The sequence below is a fragment of the Megascapheus bottae genome, chromosome 12 (genome assembly GCF_031878675.1).
Source record: "Megascapheus bottae isolate mThoBot1 chromosome 12, mThoBot2.hap1, whole genome shotgun sequence".
In the NCBI taxonomy this organism is placed as follows: Eukaryota; Metazoa; Chordata; class Mammalia; order Rodentia; family Geomyidae; genus Megascapheus; species Megascapheus bottae.
This window is the reverse complement of record NC_143520.1, coordinates 738456-747521: the sequence shown is the minus strand read 5'-3', so window position 1 is coordinate 747521 and position 9066 is coordinate 738456. Positions and strand designations below refer to the sequence as shown.

Below are 9066 nucleotides of genomic sequence, written 5' to 3'. Positions count from 1 at the left end.
AGAATCAATTGGGAATAAATAACTTGATTTACAAGTAATGGAAACATCCCAGATGACCTAGAATAGGTAAGTTGATTAAAAAATGTGATACATATACCCACTTTAATTTTGCACTCATACATTAGAAAGAATAATACTATGTCATTTGTAGGGAAATGGATGGACCTAGAATAACCATATTAAGTGAGGTAAGCCAAGACCAGACTGACCTGTGGGGTATATTATCTCTCACTGCAGAAGCTAAAATACAACTGCACATGATAATCCATACAGTGCTACAGGCATTTACCCACAAGGAAATTAATTAAAGAGAAAGTACACTAGGGGGAGAAACCCAAAGATGTAGTAACACTTCTGAACATCTAAAGTACTGTTTATCAAAACAAATTAGAGACATGGACACTTTTCATGGGGAAGGGAGCAAACAGCACTGGAAAAGAGGAAAAATGAATAAAAATGTAGTCTATTAGATTCAATTTCTTAGTACCACATACACAGAAAAAATTCGGAAGTGGTGCTTAGGTTCAAGTGGTAGAACTCTATCCTTGAGAAAGTCCAAGGACAGTGCTCAGACCCTGAGCTCAAGCCCAGGACTGGCAAAAAAAAATAAATAAAAATAAAAATTCCTAGTTTTGATATAGGAAGAAAAACCTGGTCATTTTTCCTTGATAGTATGACACTAAATGTAAGGACCTCCAGGATAAGGAAACAAAAGCCATATAATGAGTGATTGTTGTCCTTAATGTACTATGTTATCTCTCATCTCTTTTGCTGTCCCTTGATTATCTCATATTGTTACAATATTTCACCTTGTTATCTGATATATTTTATATATGCTTAATTGGTTATCTGAAATCAGATAGGGAAGGGGGGAAATCAAGATAGGTGGGGGGGAGAGGGGAAGGAAATGGGGACCATGTCATGAGAAAGGGTATCAATGTTTGTGAAGTAATGCACTTTCTATCTGGTAAATATAATGTAACCCTTCTATTAATCACAATAAAAAAAGAAATGCAAATCAAAATGAGTTTGAGATTTGACCTCACTCCAGTTAGAACGGCCATGATAAAGAAATTTAATAACAACGGATGCTGGTGTGGAAGTGGCCAGGAGGGATCACTACTACACTGTTGGTGGGAGTGCAAACTGGTTCAACCACCATGGAAAGCAGTATGGCAGTTCCTCAAAAAACTAAACATAGAGCTCCCCTATGACCCAGCAATTCCATTCCTTGGCATTTACCCAATCGTCCAGAAACAAGGACATACTAAAGCCACTTACACAATAATGTTCATTGCAGCACTATTTACCATAGCTAAGATATGAAAGCAACCCAGATGCTCCTCAGTAGATGATTTGATCACGAAAATGTGATATTTCTACACATTGGAATTCTGTGCTGCCATCAGAAAGAATGACATTGCCCCATTTGTAAGGAAACAAAAAGACTTGGAAAATGTCACATTAAGTGAAATAAACCAGACCCAAAGGAATATAGGCTCAATGGTTTCCCTCATTTGTAATAATGAGTACACATCTAGTACTCTCCTAGTAGAGGGCTACAATAGCTCAAAACCTAGATACATAAGGCCACGTAGGATGAGGCTAAATAAAAGAATCTTCAGGATGTGGAAACAAGACCTTTGTGTTAGATGATTGTTGTTCTTAATGTACTCTGTTATTTCTCTTCTTTTGTTGCCCTTTGGTTGGTCTCATATTGTTACAATATCTGACTTTGTTAACTGGTATATTGTATATATGTTTATTTTTTTATTTGAAATAGGAAAGTGAAGGGGAAAACAAATTGATTGGGAGGGTTGGGGGGAGGGAAGTAAGGACAAAATCATGTGAGAAGTGATGTATCCTCCTTCTGGTGATTTTAACTGTGACCCCTCTATACATTACAATAAAAAAATTAAAAGAAAAAAAAGAAATAGATAAAGAAAGCCAATATATTTTAGTATCAATCATACATAATTCTACTTAACACTTTAATATATTTATTAATATACTCACTAAAATCACTTACTGTAACAAAAAGTTATGGTATGTTTTAAAATATTAACTTAAACTTTTCAGCTGATAATTAAATCTCTCACACATGCATATATACCTCTAACACACATATATACACACAGACTGATCACAGTGCACACAAAATTTTAGAACAGCATTATTCCTAACGTGGATATACTGTAGGTTGAATATCAATGCTTATACAGAACAAATAAATTTTGAAGAAAAACTCAAAATTCCTTTGGTTTATACTGGATTATTTGCTCAGTCTTTCCTCTATATTCTCCTGAGTCTATAAATCAAACTTTGAAGGTTAGATCTCAAATTACTTAAACGGTTAAAATGTTCCCTGGGCATCTGTGGACTTAAAGCAAAGCCATTTTGTATGTTCTGCACATGAAATAAAGCTACTTTTAAAGTACTCAATATACAAATAGATGTATTAGTTTCAATTTGAGAAGTTACTTGACAGCTGTCAAGGCAATTTTAAATTTTCCTAGCTAAGTATATGAAATCTAGAAAAGTGCGTAAATATTTCTGAAAAGCTGGACCAGAAACGTAGCTCAAATGTTATAAGTACTTAGGTAGCAAGTGCAAATACTTAACCTTCCTTCCATCCTCACTACAAAAAAAAATACTGAAGAAAATAAAAAGGTTCATGGGATTAGGCACAGTGGGTACTAGAGAAAGAGAATAAAAGATAATAGTTCAAGAAAAACCTAACCAAAAACTTACTGAGATGTCATGTCAGTCAGTCAGTCAGTCATAGTAACATGTACCCATTAAATGGAAGGTAGGGAAAGAAGGTTTAGAGACTAAAAAGCTTTCTCAGAGCATAAAGCCAAGTACTTATTTGACAAATAAATTAAAACGTCCCAAAACTAGGAGTATAACTTTCATGTAGAATGCATACCTAGTAACCTAAAGACCCTGAACATTAATCTAGTATAGAAACATGAAAGCTGAAAAGATGACTTAAAATATCATGTCCAAAAATATTATCATTATAAAATCTATGATATTTCATATTTATAATCCTAACTTTGACCTGTATTTTTATAGTTTTTGTATTTTTATAGTTTCAATATCAAAACAGTTTTCTTGGTATAATCTCCCATTTTAACTAGTACTTTGTTTAATTTCTTTTTTAAAAATTTTTTTAATTTTTTATATATATTTTTATTGTAATTAATAAAAGGGTTACATGATATTTGCCAGATAGAAGGTGCATTAATTCACATACATTGATACCCCTTCACATGCCTTGGTAACCATTACCCTCCGCCCACCCACCACCCACTCCCCGTATTGGTTTTCCTCCCTTCCCTATCAAGTTTCAGATAACCAAATACAAATAAATTCAATATATCAGATAACAAAGTGAGATACTGTAACAATATGAGATACCCAAGGGACAGCAAAGGAGATGAGGGATAACATAGTACATTAAGGACAACAATCATCCATTATATGGCTTTTGTTTCAATATCCTGGTGGTCCTTTCAATTAGCTTCATACTATATGGCCTTATGTATCAAGGTTTTGCTCTATTGCAGATCTCTGCTAGTAGAGCCCAAGGTTTCTACTGATTATGACAAATGAGGGACACCATTGAGCCTAAGTTCCTTTGAGTCTGGCTTACTTCACTTAATATGATTTTTTCTAAGTCTTTCCATTTCCTAACAAATGGGTCGATGTCATTCTTTCTGACAGCAGCATAGAATTCCATTGTGTACAAATACCACATCTTCTTGATCCACTCATCAACTGAGGGACATCTAGGTTGGTTCCATATCTTTGCTATGGTGAATAATGCTGCAATGAACATTGTTGTGCTAGTGGATTTAGTATGCCCTAGATTCTGGGTGGTTGGGTAAATGCCAAGTAGTGGAATTGCTGGTTCATAGGGGAGCTCTATGTTTAGTCTTTTGAGGCACTGCCATACTGCTTTCCATAGTGGTTGAATGAGTTTGCACTCCTACCAACAGTGTAGTAGTGATCCCTCCTGGCCACATCCCCTCCAGCATCTGTTGTTATTAGTTTTCTTGATCCTGGCCATTGTAACTGGAGTGAGGTAGAATCTTAGAGTTGTTTTGATTTGCATTTCTTTTATGACCAGAGATGTTGAGCATTTCTTCATGTGTCGATAGGCCATTTTTGTTTCTTGTTCAGAGAAGACTCTCTTTAAGTCTTTGGCCCAGTTTTTAATGGGATGGTTGTTACTTTGGAGATTAGTTTTGGAGTGATTCAATTTTTTGAGTTGTTGACATATTTTAGATATGAGGCCTTTGTCTGTTGTTTGGTTGGTGAAGATCTCCCACTCTGTAGGCTTCCTAATTAATTTACTAGCTATGTCCTTTGCCATACAAAAGCTCTGCAGTTTAATGCAGTCCCACTTATCCAGCCTTTCTCTGATTTGTTGTGATTCTTGGTCCTTATTAAGCAAGTTTAGACCTGTGCCAAGGAGACATAGTGTATCTCCTATTCCTTCTTGTAAAGTTTTCAGTGTGTCAGCTTTTACCTCCAGGTCTTTGTTCCATTTGGAGTTAATTCTAGTGCAGGGTGACAAAGAAGGATCCAACTTTAGTTTTCTGCAGGTGCTTAGCCAGTTCTGCCAGCACAACTTGTTGAAAAGGCTGTCTTTCTTCCATTCTATTTTTTTGGCTCCCTTGTCAAAGATTAGGTGGCCATAGGTCTGTGGTTTAATATCTGGGTCCTCAGTTCTATTCCATTGGTCTTCAGGCCTGTTCTTGTGCCAGTACCAAGCTGTTTTGAGAATTATAGCCCTGTAATAGAGTCTAAAGTTTGGAATTGAAATTCCTCCTGCGCTGTTCTTTCTGCTAAGAAGTGTTTTTGCTATACGGGGTCTTTTATTATTCCATATGAAATTTTGAATTGCCTCTTCTATTTCTTTAAAGAATGCCATTGGGATATTGATGGATATTGCGTTGAATTTGTACATAGCCCTTGGCAAGATCGTCATTTTCACAATATTGATTCTTCCAATCCAGGAGCATAGGAGGTTTTTCCATTTCCTTAGTTCTGCTTTAATTTCCTTTTTTAGGGTTTTAAAGTTTTCATCAGACTTTAGATACTTTATTTTCTTTGAGACTATTGTGAAAGGAGTTTCTTTCCTGATTATTGCCTCATTCCTCTCACTGTTGGCATAAAGGAAGGCAGTTGATTTTTGAGGCTTAATTTTATAGCCTGCTACTCTTCCAAAGTTTTGAATCAGCTCAAGGAGCTTGGGAGTAGAGTCTCTAGGATCCTTTAAATACAGAATCATGTCATCTGCAAAGAGGGATGGTTTTACTTCCTCTTTCCCTACTTGGATCCGCTTTATGCTTGCTTCTTGCCTTATTGCACTGGCTAGGAATTCTAGTACTATGTTAAAGAGGAGTGGAGAGAGTGGGCATCCTTGTCTCATTCCTGATTTTAGAGGGAATGGCTTTAGATTTTCACCATTAAGTGTAATACTAGCAGTAGGTTTCTCATACACAGCCTTTATTACATTGAGGAATGTTCCATGGATTCCTCGTTTCTCCAGAGCTTTTAACATAAAGGGGTATTGGATCTTGTCAAATGCCTTTTCCACGTCTATTGAGACAATCATGTGATTTTTGCCTTGCTCCTGTTGATGTGTTGAATTATATTAATTGTTTTGCATATGTTGAACCAGCTTTGCCTCTCTTTGATGAATCCAGTTTGACCATAGTGTATAATTTTTTTTGATGAGTTGTTGTAGACGGTTGGCCAGTATTTTGTTGAGATGTTTTGCATCTATGTTCATCAAAGAAATAGGTCTATAGTCCTCTTTCTTTGATGAATCTGTGTTTGGTTTGGGGATGAGGGTTCATAGAATGAGTATGGTAAAGAACCTTCATTTTCAATTTCATTGAAGAGCTTGAGGAGTATTGGTGTGAGCTCTGCTGTGAAGACCTTAATGAATTCAGCTGTGAATCCATCTGGCCCTGGGCTTTTTTTAGGTGGAAGTTCTCTAATTGCCATTTCTATTTCAGAGCTTGAAATAGGCCTGTTGAGTTGGCTTAGTTCTTCTTGGTTCAGTGTGGGTATGTTAACATTGGCTAGGAATTCATCTATTTCATCTAGATTCTCAAATTTGTTGGCATAAAGGTTTGAGAAGTATTCCCTCATGATATTCTGGATCTTGGTAATTTCTTTTGTGATATTACAATTTTCGTCTGCGATTATGTTTATTTTGATACACTCTCTTCTTTTCTTGGTAAGATTTGCAAATGGTTTGTCAATTTTGTTAATTCTTTCAAAGAACCAACGCCTTGTTTTGTTGATTCTTTCTATAGTTTTTTTAGATTCCAAATCATTTAATTCTGCTTTGATTTTAATAATTTGCTTTCTTCTACTGGGATTAGGGTTGGTTTGTTGCTCTTTTTCCAGGAGCTTAAGGTGAGACATTAACTTGTTGGTTTGCAATTTTTCCAACTTGTTGTTGCAGGCACTCAGCACTATAAATTTTCCTCTGAGTACTGCCTTTGCTGTGTCCCAAAGGAGCTGGTATTTTGTGTGCTCCTTACTGTTAAATTTCATAAACTGTTGGATTTCTGTTCTGATCTCTTCGATGACCCATTGGTGATTCAACAATGTGTTGTTCAGTCTCCATGAGTTACAGGGTTTTTGTTGGTGGAGATGTGTGTTCAGTTCCAGGTTGATGCCTTTGTGGTCTGAGAGGGAATAATTTCAGTGTTTCTGAATCTGTCCAGGTTTGTTTTATGGCCTAAGATGTGGTCTATTTTGGAAAATGTTCCATGTGCTGCTGAGAAAAACGTATATTGTGTTGTTGCTGGGTGGAATATTCTGCAAATGTCTGTTAGATCTAGTTGGTCTATATAGTTGTTCAGTTCTAAGGTTTCTCTGTTGAGTTTTTGCCTTGTTGATCTGTGCATAGGTGAGAGTGGTGTGTTAAAGTCACCGACAATCACTGTATTTCGATCTATGTATGGTTTCAGTGTAAGTAAAGGTTGCTTGATGAAGTTCGAAGCTTTGGGATTGGGTGTGTAAATATTTAGGATCGTTATGTCTTCCTGGAGGAAAGATCCCTTTAGTAGTATGTAGTAACCTTCTTTGTTTTTTCTTACTAATTTTAATTTGAAGTCTATTTTATCTGATATGAGGATGGCAACTCCAGCCTGTTTATGGGGGCCGTTAGCTTGATAGAGTTTATTCCAACCTTTCACTTTCAAAAGATGATTTTTTTTTGGTAAAATGTGTCTCTTGAAGACAGCAGAACGATGGCTCTTGCTTTTTGATCCAACTAGATAGCCTATGCCGTTTAATTGGAGAATTAAGTCCATTGATATTGAGAGTTAAGATTGAGAGATATTTATTAGTTCCTACCATTTTTAAAAGCTTTTATTAGGGCCTGTGTCTTGACAGATCTTTTAGTCCTTAGATGGTATGCTGTTTAGGTGCCATTTCTTTCCCTATATTGCATTTATTTTGGTTTTCTATGTATAGAACATCTTTGAGAATTTTCTGTAGTGTTGGTTTTGTTGCGACATAGTGTTGCTGCTTTTCCCTGGAATAGAATGTTTTTATTGTTCCCTCAGTTATGAATGAGAGCTTAGCTGGTACAGTATTCTTGGGTGGTAGTTATTTGACTTAAGGGCATGACATATATGCTTCCAGTCACTTCTTGCTTGCATGGTCTCTGCTGAGAAATCTGGGGTTATTCTGATTGGTTTGCCTTTATAGGTTAGTGATCCCTTTTCCCTGGCTGCCTTTACTATGTTTTCTTTGGTCTCTATTGATCCAGTTCAGATTACGATGTAGCGGTGGGATGTTCTTTTCTGGTCAGGTCTGTTTGGGGTTCTAAAATCTTCTTGTATCTGGATGGGCCTGCCCTTCTGGATATTTGGGAAATTCTCTGAAATGATTCCCTGAAGTATTTTTCCAATACCATTGACCTCTTTCTCCAGACCCTCCTCAATACCAATTAGCCTTAAATTAGGCTTCCTAATTGTATCTTGGACCTCCTGAAATGCTCTCTCATATTTCCTAGATTTGGATCGACTCATTTTCTGTTCTTTTTCTATAATAACTAAATTATCTTCAGCCCCGGAAATTCTCTCCTCTGCATTGTCTATCCTGCTATCAAAGCTATCTACTTTATTTTTCATCTCCCTTGCTTCTAATTGCTCATTTTTGATGCCTTGCATCTCTTCTTTTAGATCATGTATGGATTTTTTTAGCTCCTTGATTTCCATTTGAGTGGTTAGCTCAGTAGCTTTATTTTCTTTGGACATTTGCTGGAGTTTGGTCACTTTTTTATTTTTTGATTCTATGAATTCATCCACCTTTCTTTGAAAAACCTTTATTATGGCCTCCTTTATGGCTTCTTCTTTTTCACTTATCACCTTGTTAATGGTTTCCTCTTGTTTAGCTATGGCTTCCTCCATTTTCTCTTTCTTTATATTTTCACATTTTTCATTAATGATGTTTATCAATTGCATTTGTGTAGCACTTGGAAGACTCTCCTCTAGGTTTGCTAGTGACTGTTCCATTGTCTCTTTACTTTGGGTGGGTGATGTTGTTTCTTGATTTGACATTTTTCTTGAGTTTCTTGTTCTGCCCATTTGAAAATGGGAGCAAGATTAATACTAAACACGATTAGAGTTTTTCAGATATAACCAACCTAGACCTCTGTAGCTGGCAGATACTAGAAGTTCACAAGTTTTCATTGGTGTTATCCCTCTTTCTTTTTGTGCACTCACAGACCAGTCTAATGCAACCACTGATAAGCTATTTATACCCAAAACAATAAGCCTCTCAATCCAATCTCTATTGTCTTTAAGGCCCTCTGAGCTTAAAGAATAATTAAACACCTAGACATACAGTATTGCTCAACAGCCATCAAGTGTAGATCCATGCAGTATAAGGGTTGGAAGACAAACAGAAGTCCAGAGATAGAAAAATAGAATGAGAGAGGTCAGGGGAAGTACAAGAGGATTAACGTAGGAGTGTAAGAATATTGTAGTATTGAAGAAAATATGTAGTGTAAGGATATCTGACCTA

The 9066-nt window shown here is 36.2% G+C and overlaps 1 long non-coding RNA gene across 2 annotated transcripts in view; it reads left to right on the top strand.

Annotated features, from left to right (window-relative positions):
* LOC150056086 (uncharacterized) overlaps positions 1-9066 on the top strand; it is a 32873-nt gene continuing 23807 nt past the window's right edge. For both annotated transcript variants that reach the window (XR_016537284.1, XR_016537283.1), the window contains exon 1: positions 1-66. This is a non-coding gene — a long non-coding RNA (uncharacterized LOC150056086). The remainder of the gene's footprint in view (positions 67-9066) is intronic.